At 38.9% G+C, this 12,711-nt stretch overlaps 1 long non-coding RNA gene across 1 annotated transcript; it reads right to left on the reverse strand.

The window, feature by feature from the left end:
• Nucleotides 1-316: 316 nt before the first annotated feature.
• On the reverse strand, nucleotides 317-3,358 carry LOC141584459 (uncharacterized). The gene is made up of 3 exons (XR_012517513.1): nucleotides 3,221-3,358; nucleotides 1,615-1,833; nucleotides 317-433 (listed from the first exon to the last, which is right to left on the reverse strand). It is a non-coding gene; the product is annotated as an uncharacterized LOC141584459 (long non-coding RNA).
• Nucleotides 3,359-12,711: the final 9,353 nt, after the last annotated feature.

Consider the following 12,711-nt stretch of genomic DNA (forward strand, 5'->3'; position numbering starts at 1 on the left):
CTGACTTTGCAAGTGAATCTGAAACGGTTTTGGAACTGCTTCAGATAGCAAGTTTAAGAGGCAACTATCTTCTCAACAGTGGACCAGCTAAAGATCATCTGACTGTTCCCATCTTCGATGAAAGGATTCTTGCTGTTGGGAGGTAGCTGAGCATCAGTGGGGAGGCTATCTATGCCTCTAAACCATTGGAAAAGAACATGCCATCAGCATGGTATACCTCTATAGGATCAGCTGTTTATGCCATTTTACTGCACTGGCCAGAAAATTGATTCTTAAACCTTAAATCCCTCATAATCACCTGGACTACAAAGCACACAGTACCAGGAAACAAGAAGATCTGAAGTGGTCCACAGGTCTTGATAAAGGCCTTCTTCTTCCTCTGCCCCAGTTATCATCCTCCGCTCCTCCAGCTGAGTTTGCTTGGCCTGTAAAACTGACGGGAATTGACTGATTATTGGAGTTCAAGAGGAAAGGGGCATTGCCTGCTGTTTATTGCTTTGATTTGCCTTTTATGGTACCATCATTGTAACAAATTCACTTTTCTTCTCCACCCAGAGATGGTTTTTCCAGTACTTTTTAATCAAAGGAACTGAATACATTACACTGATACCTCAGTGGACCAAGCATCTGAGCTCTCTTGCTGGCAAACCTCTCTCTGGTCAGCAAAAGACGGGACTGAATGGAGCACTTAAGCTCCAAGCTCATTCATTCTTAACTTTGAAAATTATCTATAACAGAAGCTTTCGTCTATAATCTGTGTCTGATAACCTACTTGTTGACTCAGAGACGTTAGATAAAGAATAAGCCAAGTCGCCCTGTTGCTTGTGAAGGAGGTGGAAAGGGTATGGCAAGCACAACCACACACTATTTATTTAGCATCAGTTGTCACCAACACACTGCCTCTTCCCTGTTAAACTGCAGGAGGGCCTGGAAGGGAAGGAAAAAGCTTGCTGGGCTGCTAGTGGTCAACCGTTCAAAAGTTTCCAGCTCTGAAATCCAGTCTGTTTATAGTGATATTATTAAGAAAACGAATATGATTCTGCTCTGCCTTTAAAATACAATCAAATAAATGTTTGCATGCCAAAAAATTTGAGTTTCTCAACCATATCTCCCACCTCCCCCTTGCAATTTGTTTTTTAAGTTATTGTTGAAGAAACTGTCTGTCTTGGAATTTCCCAGAGTTTGGAGTTTGCTGATGGCGTCCCTGTGATGTTTAACATGTTCCTCTGTTATTGTAAGCTGTAAACTGGTAGTTGGATTTAGAAGTGTGACCCGATTCAGATCCATTTTTTTTTTTTGTCAAGAATAATGCATACGTAGTGTTCTGCACTTCTGTTAGGAGGTACGTAATGTCTAAGTGTCTCTCTTTGGTGCTTAGCAGCCATTAGTGAACACTATCCAGAGCCATTAATTCATTAGAAGGTTGCAACATGGTGATATCTCAATTTTATCCATCCTCTTTCATTTATTAGCTGGAAAAATTCTATAAAGAGAAACTTACCCATGATTATTTGATTACTTTGAGAGCATTTTTTTTAACACAATGAATTAATTCTCTAGCATTCTTTAAACATGATTAATGAGTTTAGATTTTTGATATCATTATGAACTTACATTTAAATATACTTGATATGTTTCCATTGAATTCATTTCATTCTTCATTCCACTGAAGCGCAAATTATCTCATCTTTGGCCAGTTGGATCCTCTTTGGACAGAACCATAGTACTCTTTCATAGCATTCTTGATACCTGGCATGACGCTATATTCCAGAATTATTTAATAAACTTCCTGCCTCAGATCTGGAATCAGCCATCTTTCCAAGAGGTGGGTTCCTGTTGGTGGAAAATAGTACTTAGTGATGCAGTCAGGGTTTTGGAGGTGCTCATTGTTAGTAGTAGTAGGTTGACCATTGTTTCTAGGTCTTTCCAATGGACAGAACTAGAAAATGTGTGCTTTTAAACCTTTTAAACCATAAAATACATTATGAATAAGTATTGCTACCTCAGATTTATTTTCAGAACTACAGCATTTTACCTCATCGATCTTACAGCTGTATCTACTCTCTCCCAAGCTAAAAATCCCAGTTTTCAATGACACCAATATATACATATTTTTGCTTTACCCCACACTACACACACAACAGTTTCAGAATACGAAGACCAGTACTACCATAACAGCATGATTCCTGAATCAATAGATGCAAACAAAGCCAGTTAGAAGATATAATGGAATAAAAGACCATGTGTCTAATAGCTAAAAGCAAAATGAAATATCTCAGTGTAAACTTAATAAGAAATGTTCAAAATCAATATTAGAAAAATTATTAGACACTCATAAATGTACAAAATTAGACTTAAATCATTGGAAAGGTAAATGATATTCACAAAGAAAACTCAACATCATAAATATCTTAGTTATTTCTATGCTTATTTAAATATTTAATGCAATCCCTGTGAAAATCTCATCACGTTTTTTTTTCCCTGGAGCTAGACAAATTATACTGTGTGAGGAAGAATAAACATTCAAGAATAGCTAGAAAATGCCTGAAAAGGAGAGCAATGGTATTATATTAAAACATAATAAACCTCTAAAGTTAAAATAGTTTGGTGTTAATGAATGAATAAGCAGAAGAATGGAAAAAATAGAGAATTCAAAGGTATACCTAGTTGCATATGAATAATATATGATAAAAGTAGCATCTCTAATTAGTAAGTAAAAGATGGAACTTTTAATAAGTGATGTTAGGGTAGCTGGACAGCTGTAAGGAAGGAGATAAAATTGAAGCTACTCCTTGGACTATGTAATAGGACAACTTCTAAGTGGATGAGAAATTTATGTGTAAAAGATAAAATATCTAAAATATTAGAGGGAAAAAACCTTGGGTGAATTAATCTATAACCTGGATTGGAGATGACTCTAGATTACACCTTAAAATCCAAAAGTAAAAAGTAACAGAATTGTCACTTGTGATTACATGAAAACAAGTGCTTGACATTTCATCCAGGAGAGTTATCTTAAGCCCATTTTGCAGATGAGAAAACTGAGATTCAGAGGGATTTAAGCAACTTGCCCAAGTTTATGCAGTTAGTAAATGGCAGAGATTGAACTGAATATGTGGCAATTGCAACTCATTGCACACTGAGCTACACCACCTAAATTTCTGTTCACTCTAAGTACACAGAAAAATCAGAAAATAAACATTTTCAAGACGCTACTCACAATTGGGAAATATCTTCATTTGTTGTTGTTGTTGTTGTAGTTTGAGAGTGTCTCACTATGTCACTTAGGCTGGAGACAAGTGGTGTGATCATAATTCACTGTAACCTCAAATTTCTGGACTCATGCAGTCTTCCTGCCTCAGCCTCCAGAGTAGCTGAGACCACAGGCACAGGTCACCATACCTGTATAATTTCAAAGTTTTTAGTAGAGATGGAGTTTTGCTATATTGCTCAGGCTGGTTTCGAACTCCTGACCTCTAGAGATGCTCTGCCTCCACTTCCCAAAGTGCTGGGATTATAAGCATGAGCCACTGGACCCAGGCTAAAATCTTATGAATAGTGCTAGGCAAGGTCCCATCCATTCAATTATACTAAATGTAAAATAAGAATTACAGAAGAGCTTTAAAAGGCATGACACTCTGGGGAAAAAGAAATACTTTGGTGTATTTTGAAGACAAAACTAAAATGTAGTATGACACAGCATGCCAATTTATACCTCTTACTTTTTATTCTCTTGGTCAGAAACTCTTTGTGATATCACAGCAGGACTCTAATCTAATTCTTGCTCAGAAAAACCATATCAACCTTAAGAATTCAGCTTTAAATACATGAAGGTTGAAAGATTCTTCAGATCTTTTAATTCATTATCAGCAAAGACAGTGGCTTGGCCAAGTCATTTGAATAGGAACCGTCCAACTGGTCACTGGGCTCATAAAGGCAGGACGTGCCAAGTGATTGAAGGCTTCACTTCTCAGGGAGCATCTGGTGTTCACACAAACTAAGCAATTAGTTACAACGTTTACTTTCTGCTTTTCCCATCATCTAATTTTTTCATATTTTAATTCTTCATTTCCTTGCAAGGTATGTCATGGCTAGGCAATAAATACTGCATTTCTCTTTCTGCTCCTTCAAGAAAACCTTGAAAGCTGATTATACTTTCTCTCCATTAGGAGCATGGTTAATCATTGGCTTGTGAGGGCAATGCAATCTATTCATTGATTTTGCAGGGATTAATTAAGCACCCACTAATGTGCAAGACATTGTTCTTGGTGTTAGAGATACAGGGAGGACAAGGCAGACAAGTTTTTGCTTTTGAGGAGCTTACCTTTCATAGGAAGAGACAGAGGAAAAGAAACAAACCACCACAAAGCCAGATAATATCAGAGAGTGATTAGTAAAACATTAAATGCTGTGATGTGATAGGGGTGGGGCAGGGAACTTCCTTAGCTAGGATAATCAGAAAAGTCCCTGACTAAGGTTCAAGCCACATGAAGACCCAGGGGGACTGATGTCCAGGCAGAAGGAACAAGTGCAAAGACCTGAAGGCAGGAATGCACTTGGGGTATAAGAGGGAGAGAAAAAGCACAGTAGTTGGAGGAGAGCAAACTATACTGAAATATAATTGACCTCTAAGTATTTGAGGATTTGCTCATTTATTAGTTTATTCATTTACACTCTGCCTTGTTCCAAAAAGGGTCCTTTGAATGTCGCTGTTACTTATAGTGCCTAAAGATTTGAGAAAAATAAAAGCGAGTTCTCTAGCAGGTAAAATCTAACCAAGACGGAGTGTTAGGACAATCAATGCAAGATTCTTACTTTTTCTTTTCTTTTAAAGATTCATACACCCTGAAATGTTATTTCAGAAATTATTTCTGAAGAAAATGTTTGTACTGAATTTAATTTCAAATCAGCAGACTCATATTCTCTAATTAATCATGGCACATGCTATTTACAAAACTCCTGTTAAAAACAAATTTCTTTTATACACATTACAAAGAAATGTTACATAAAATTAAGCACCAAGTAATGACTTTAATTTGCGGTTAGTTAATAATACACAGATGATCAAGCGGCTGTAAAGGAAGCCTCTTGGGACATTAACAGATATGCTGGCAAAGAGGAATCGGAAACAGGCAGACTGTGAGATGTTTGGGCTCAGCTCTGGGTGGGGAATAAAGAGGGCTCAAGAATCAATGAACATTTGATGCTTTGACTTCCAGTAAGAGGCAGAAGCCTGATGAAGCCATTGCTCAGAGAAGCGTGATTGACCTTTAGGTTTTTCAAATGGTTTGTAAGTTATTTTTTACTTCTTACCCAGCAAAAAGGTTTGACACAACTTAATGAAATTTTTATTTAGCCTGAGATTTACTGAATGACCGTGGCTCAGAAGTTCTTTTTGACTTTGCAAGAAGCTATAATTGTCCCAAGTTCTATGAGCCACTTCACTCAGCTAATTTCTTGGTACTTAGCGATCCCAAGCTAAGACACTCAGACTTTATATTTTTGGAGATGAAAATAAAATAGAATAAAGCCCTAATATTTGAAGAAAACCAATATTTCATCTCTCTGAAAGTCTGCAGGCTACATAAATGATCATATAAACAGACACAAAAATAAAAGCGTTTGATCCCACATTCTAGCAAATGGGTGGAAACACCAGTGACCTCATGGCTTTGTGATTAAAGTTGGTTTAAACCTCAGGAAAGGAAGAAGAGTGATTAGGAGACTGAAAATAGTTTGCTTTTCTCTTATGGAGCAACTTTTGTGATATTTTCTCAATTCTACTTACTCTCATCCAAAAGCCAATGTGGAGCAGGGAAGGGGTGAGCACAATGAAAGACTCCTGGTGCGCAGCCCTGGGAGAGGACCTCAGAGCCCTGAGGTGTAGAGACTCCTGGAAGGCATCCTGGGCTCCTCTAGCTCACTGTGTCACCTATTTGTCATTTCACGTGTTCACACGCCTCCTTTGCTTTGTAGATAAAATGGCTATCAAAGAACTGTAGACTCCATAGTGACATTTTAGCTTCTTAAACAAGTGACAAACATCCCTGGCATATCTAGGTTAGAGATTACATCAGTGCCATCATTACTCCTCTGAGGCATCTATGGCTGGTCTCTGTTCCCCAAGGAAGCTGAGTTAAGTCATTCCTCCCATGGAACTGGATGGGAATGAGGAAGTCTGTGCAACTTAATCTAGAATAAAGCCTCACTGTCGTCCTTATTAGGCTTTGGGGCAATACAATAATATACTCACAGAAAGAGGCACACACACCATTATGAGACTAATGATGAGCTGAAGATTTAAAAAAAAAAAAAAACTTAGGAAAGCTTCTGAATGGGATTAATCAACAGCTCCAAGGCAATGTCATGCTGTGCTTATGTTTTCTGACAATATTGACGTTGAAGAATTCAACATGTGGCTAAAAGGGATATCTTTGTCCATGTGCAAGAAAGTTTCTATGTTACTATTTCAGATCAAAGAGAATGCAGAACAATAGAAGCAAGAGGGGTCCCAAATATAGTGTTGCAACTCTCCTCACCTGCAGGAAGGGGCGAGCACTGTATATGTCTTTGCTGTTTTTGTTTGTTTAACCTCTGCTCCATCACCAGTAATAAGAAGAATAATTATATTACACACATACAAATATTCTCTCTACAGATACAAACACATAAATATACCCATACACATATACATTAACAAACACACACATAATTTGAGCTGGAAGAAGAGTGACAGAAAAGGACCTCTGTTTTTTTCCTTTTTTTGAATTTGGAGAGCTATTACAGACTTCTTCAGGAACATTCTGGGACAAGTAGGGAAGTCTAAACACAGGAGATTTGGAAATGGGGCAATAGTGAAAGAGGAAGTTCAGGCAATTCAAACATCATAAAAAAACAAGGCAGAGAAAGCAGGAATAATTTCTTAAAAGACAAGGAAGAATTGATTCTGGAAACCAGAGATCCCTCACTGGGTAAGTCATGACTTTCAAACAATCAGCTGGGAGCTGACCAAGAAGGCAAGTGATAATGCTTTGATGTGAAATATTTTTGCACATGGTCCCACAATACGAGACATGGATGTATGCTTCCACATAAACTCGTTAGAGCAGCATGCTTCAGGCAAAAATAGCTCCTCTCGTATTTTCTTGACTACATCCTATGACTAGTTTACTGACCATTTAAGTTAGGGCTTGAGCATTGTGATAGATGAGATTATCATTTAGCAAATATTCACTACCTGCCCACCTTCCCCAATTCCCGCCTCTCTGAACCTGCACAGAGGCGGTACCTCTCTGCCCCACTGATGTGGGGTTTGGCCCTGTGACTTGCTTGGTTCGATGGAATACTAGTAGACTTGATATAAGCAGAGACCTGAACTGTGCTTGTGTAGTTGGCTGGCCTTATTCTGCTTCTGCCATGAGAAGGAACGTCCTGGCTAGCCTGGTGGTCCAAAGAGGGCGAAGAAGACAAAGAGCACATCTGGCCCCAATCTGTAGCTTGAAATCAAGTCCAGCTGAACTGAGCCTGGATCAGCCAAACCCAAATATGTGAGGTAGAATAGATGACTGTTCTGTTAAACCATGGAATTTGAGTGCGGTTTGATGTACAACATTACTGTAGCTGTGGCTGATACCAGCAGAACTGCTGAATGAACAAGTGAAGGAGGTAAGGAATGTTCTTTGCATTGTGCTTATAAGGCACTGTAAGTAGAATGGCAGAGTCCCCATCAGGAGCATGCAGAGCATGGAAAGTGGGGGCTAGTGTGTAGAGCACAACCTTTATGCACAGTAGCATGAGATTCTGCTGAGCACAGATGGAGGGTCAGAATTTGGCTGCTTGTGGAACAGCATAGAGCATGACTATTCTGTGTACAACTTTATATAATCTGATATCCACAGGAGGTCTTGTTTTTGGAGCAAGGACAGTGTGTTGGTGGTGGTGGTAGTGGTTTCTTTGTTTTTATTTGTTTGTTTTGCATAGGTTTGAGATGGGGGCATAGACATGGAGAATTGAAGCCATGATCTAGCCTCCATCTGCCACTGGTCCCCTGGACTGGGTTATCACCTGGCAGGGAGAAGAGTAAGGGCCAGAGTCTGAAGGAGCTTGTGATATGTACAAAAGCCCAGCATGGCCGCTCTTGTGCATATCATAGTATGGCACAGAACTAGGGTGAGGACCATTCTCCCCTACTTCTTTGATGCACCCATTCAGCTCTGGCTCCTTAAAGATTAGTGGGTTAGGGAGATGTCACCAGTGTTACAAACACTTTGTTCTCACCATAGGCACCACCAACTGGCGCTATAGTGAGGTTCCTTCTAGCCTGGCATGAGTGGAGGATCCAGGAGAGGAAGATGTGAGGCTGCTTGAGGACCTGACGGGCAGGCATGTGAGATGAGACACTCCTTGGGGACTCCCAGGAATACATTGGGAGGCCTTCTCAGGGACGCTTAAGCAGGGTGGGACAAGAGAAGGAAATTTCAGATAATGATGCTAATGGGAGCTCATTTGAATGCACATGCTGATGAAGCCAAAGAGACATCCCAGTTGCTTTATGCATGTGTTGAAAGTCAACTGTAGCTGGCTCAATTCCTACTGTCAATACCCACAGAACTTTCTTGATGATTCTGGAGAATGGGAGTGGGTGTCTCTCTTCAATTGCACATTTAGCCTAACAGACAACCCAGCCCTACTGGAAGGAGAATATCACTGAGATATTGCCTCAGTGAAAACTCCACTCCAACACTCCAGGATGAAAACTCACAGGTTCATAATAATGTTGCCAATTTATATTAGTGAGAGTTACTAAAGACATGTAATTGCTCAAGAGATATAGATATATATTAAGAGAGAGAGAGAAAGGAAGAAGAAAGAAAGAAAAGAAGGGGGTGGAGAGAGAGAAAAAGAGAAAAGAAAAATCCCAATTAAAGATGTAAAAACTTTATGAGATATATAAATGTTCTTTTCTAACCACTGATAACACCAGTGCCTCTTTTCTTCCCCAGATAATATATTTAACAGAAAACATGATAAATTTATCATCAGTAATGTAGAGATGATACCATTTCAGGAAGATAGAGATGGAAAAGGTCTCTTAATATTCCATGGCATTGGTATAAAAAGTGAGTCACATCCACTGACAACTCAGGAAATTTCTTGATCTAACGCATGCAGAAGGAGACTTCGCTGCACTGCCCCTCCTCCCAAGATGAGATAATAAATTCCATCTGTTACTCTTTTTAATTTTTTTAAAAAATATTTTGGTATCATCTGTAGAGTTTAAAATATCAGTGGTTTTATGAATCCCAAAGCAGCTGGTTGTCTGAAAAAAGTCTCACTGTCCCTGAGAAGTCTTCCCCAAGAAAGGGGTAAAAGATATTACAATTTTAATGTAATAGTTGGTCTATGTAAGAGGGCAACAGTGATATTTACAATACTGTGATTCAAAGTTTCTCATTAAAAATTCTCACAGAAGGAACTTAAACAAGTTAAGGGAAAAATGAACTATTCATGAAGGGAAACACTTATTCTCCATTCATTCATTCATGCAATAAATATTAGTTGAATGCCTACTCCAATTAAAGCCTTGAGCACTATGTTTGATTCTCTCTTCTCAGCCAAAGATGAGAGAAAATCTCTATATGACAAAGCCAATCATTTCACCAATTTAATCTTTCTATTCTTCCAGTTGGTCCAATATCAATGGGAAAAACTGACTTCTGGCTATGCAGTTTCTGGGAGCAAAGTCAGATAATAAATGTTGTTTGGATCATGAATAGGCCTACCTGGCTCCAGCTTGTTGTGCTGGCTCAACCAGCTCATGAGCTCATTTTCCAGCTCCTCCTGTGCTTCACACTGGGAAAAATGATCCATGGGCTACCCAAGGTGCATTCCAGTGTATCCAAGGAGCATCCGCAAAATCCAGTGTCCCTGAGTGGCAAACAGAAGTGGAGGAGAAAATCAAAAGATGAGTAGGAAAGGGTAATGTCATCAGTGGGTCAGTATATATATCAGGAATCCTATCGTATTTTCAGCTGGGGATCTAAAATAGGATGCAGTTCCACAGTATACCTGAAAAAAGTGATTTTATCTGGGATGCAGAATCCCTGAATTCTCTATATTGGTTTCTGTGTCTACATCTCAAATCCCAAACCGGGTTATCTTATATTTAGGAGAACAGCTATGTGCATAAGCTCATGGACATTGAATCCCAACTCTGTCACTCACTAACTCTGTGATCCTGGGCAAGGTACTTAACTTCTTTGTATCAGTTTTATTCATTCACTCACCTATTTATTCATTCACACAACTAACACTTATTAAGTTCCCACAATGTGTCTAGATACCCTGCTAGGCAGTGAAACAAAAGACACAGAATCTCTAACCTTAGACCATAACATATTAGTGAGAGAGACAGCAAAAAAAAAAAAAAAAAAAGAATCCAACAAATGAAAAAAATTATTTTTTAATGTGAGAAGTGTTATGAAGAAAACAAGGAGCTAAAATGGAGAAAAAGATATTTGCATTAGATAAAATAATTAGGGAGAATCTTTACATAGAAGCATCATAATCTTGGGAATAATAATATGCTTGTGTGAAAATTAGAATAATAACACAGTCTTCATTGGATCATGGTGAAGCTTAATTAGATGCTGCATGCAACCCATTTGATTTAGTGCCCAGAATATAGGAAATGTTCAACAAATGTTTATTATTATTTCTTCTATCCTAGGTTGGATTTAGCACATAGGCTTAGTACGTAGTACTAACACGGGGCTTTGTACATAGTAGGAATTCAATAAATGTGTGTTGGTGATGAGTTATGATGAGAGTGTGGTGACACGGTGCCACTCCTCCACCCTATCACTATTCACAGTCTCTGGCAGCAACAGACGGGCTAAAATTGCCCTCTTAGGCACACACCTATGATAGAAAGGGATATATCACCCTCTGGATCCCCAGAGTGGGTCCCTGCAGGATAATATTGTTCCAGGCAGAAATCAGAAGAACTCTGGCACTGATTTGTGTCTCAGTTGCTCACAGTATAAACAGAAGCCACCAGGGCTGTCCACTCAGCACTTCTTCCCAGGCACAGGAAAAAAAAAAATGTTTTTCTTTTATAAAAGAAAGATGAAAGAAGGGCATTTTCAGTCTAGTCTGTAGCTCTTTAAAATGTAAACTGCTCAGCCCAAGGGAATTAAAATGGATGAAGCACATGCAAAGTCAGATAATGAATGGAGTTTGGGGGAAAAAGATGATAAAAGAAATTGCTTTTTATTTTTCCATCCATAGCGATAGATGAAAAGTGGCCAGTGGTACAAGTCTCACTGATACGGAACATTTTAGGGAAGAGGGCAGCAGTATCTCTGTGATCTCATAATAGATGTAAAAGGATTTACTATTTTTAAATTATTTATAAATTTCAAATGGACACAATTATGTTAATTTCTAGGACTACTACTTATTATACACTAGAAGTAAAACTACCACATTTACTGGTCTGCTGGTAGAATTCAGGAGACATACTTCTATCCTTGAGGATGGTATGTTGGTTGAATTATGAATGAGATGAACTATGGAAAGCGGAAAGAACACAGACTGAGTGGTAGACAATGCCTTCTAGTCTGGGCTGTCACTTATGGACCTGGGCCAGACATTTTGTGTTCTCTGGGCTTCCTGATTTTTGTGCCATGCTGTGGTTACAGGTATGTCGTGATCTAATGAACCCCTGGCCCATGAGGCCTGGGGTAACTGAGGTCCTGAGCTGGTCACCAGTCCAGGACTCCTTGAAAGCAGTCTGAGGGGGTTCTGACAGCATGTCCCATAGTCCCTGCAGGTGGCAAATACCACAAGCTTGTCTGCAACACACTGAGTGCTGCCAAGAAAGTGCTTCTCATTGTCTGTCTCAGCAGTCTGCTTCAGGGCATGCTGCTGCTGCTGTGGCCAAGAGATCTGCAGAGATGCTAGAGACCTCTTGTTTCAGGGGCCTGAGGAACTTGCTATGAGGTCCAAGTCTGAATTGAGTGTGGGAGATGAGAGATGGGGAGGACAGGTGAGAATACAGCAAGGTAGAGTTTAAGGGCTGCCCTGCATCTCTTTCTTCATAAATACTGGATACTCACACCTGTACCTGCAGTAGTGGTGCCCTTTTAATGGAGTCCACATGAACAGCAGGGCAAGAGCTCCAGCACTGCGAGCACATTCTGCATGTTCAAGTGCCTTTCCATTGAAATACTTGGAATGAAAAAAAATTGAATTTGAAATCCATTCTCATTACCAAAAGAAATTTTAACATTTACATCGGTCAAAGAAAATAAAAAGAAAGAGCTCAGATTCTTTAAAGATAATTTCAACTGTTGTAAATTTTTGAATGGCTGTAAAAAACGGTTTTAAATTTTTTATCACCTACTATGTGAACAAAATTTCTCATCAATGGTGACTATCAAGAATTTGACTATCAAGTCTTTAAAAAGACTTGATCAGGACTTGCTTGTAGCCATTTCAAACATAAAACTTGGTATAAAATAGTTATGTGCATGGAAGCAAGCTCAACTTTCTCATTAAAATTCTTGGAAAAGATTTTGAGTTTTCACACACATTCAATATTCAATATCCATCTCTAATGCTGTTATTTTATTTTTATTAACATAATAAAATATAAAGAAAATGTAAATGTTTTCACTTTGTTTATATAGATGTCCTCAAGTTCCCCCT

The sequence above is a fragment of the Saimiri boliviensis genome, chromosome 5 (genome assembly GCF_048565385.1).
Source record: "Saimiri boliviensis isolate mSaiBol1 chromosome 5, mSaiBol1.pri, whole genome shotgun sequence".
NCBI lineage: Eukaryota > Metazoa > Chordata > Mammalia > Primates > Cebidae > Saimiri > Saimiri boliviensis.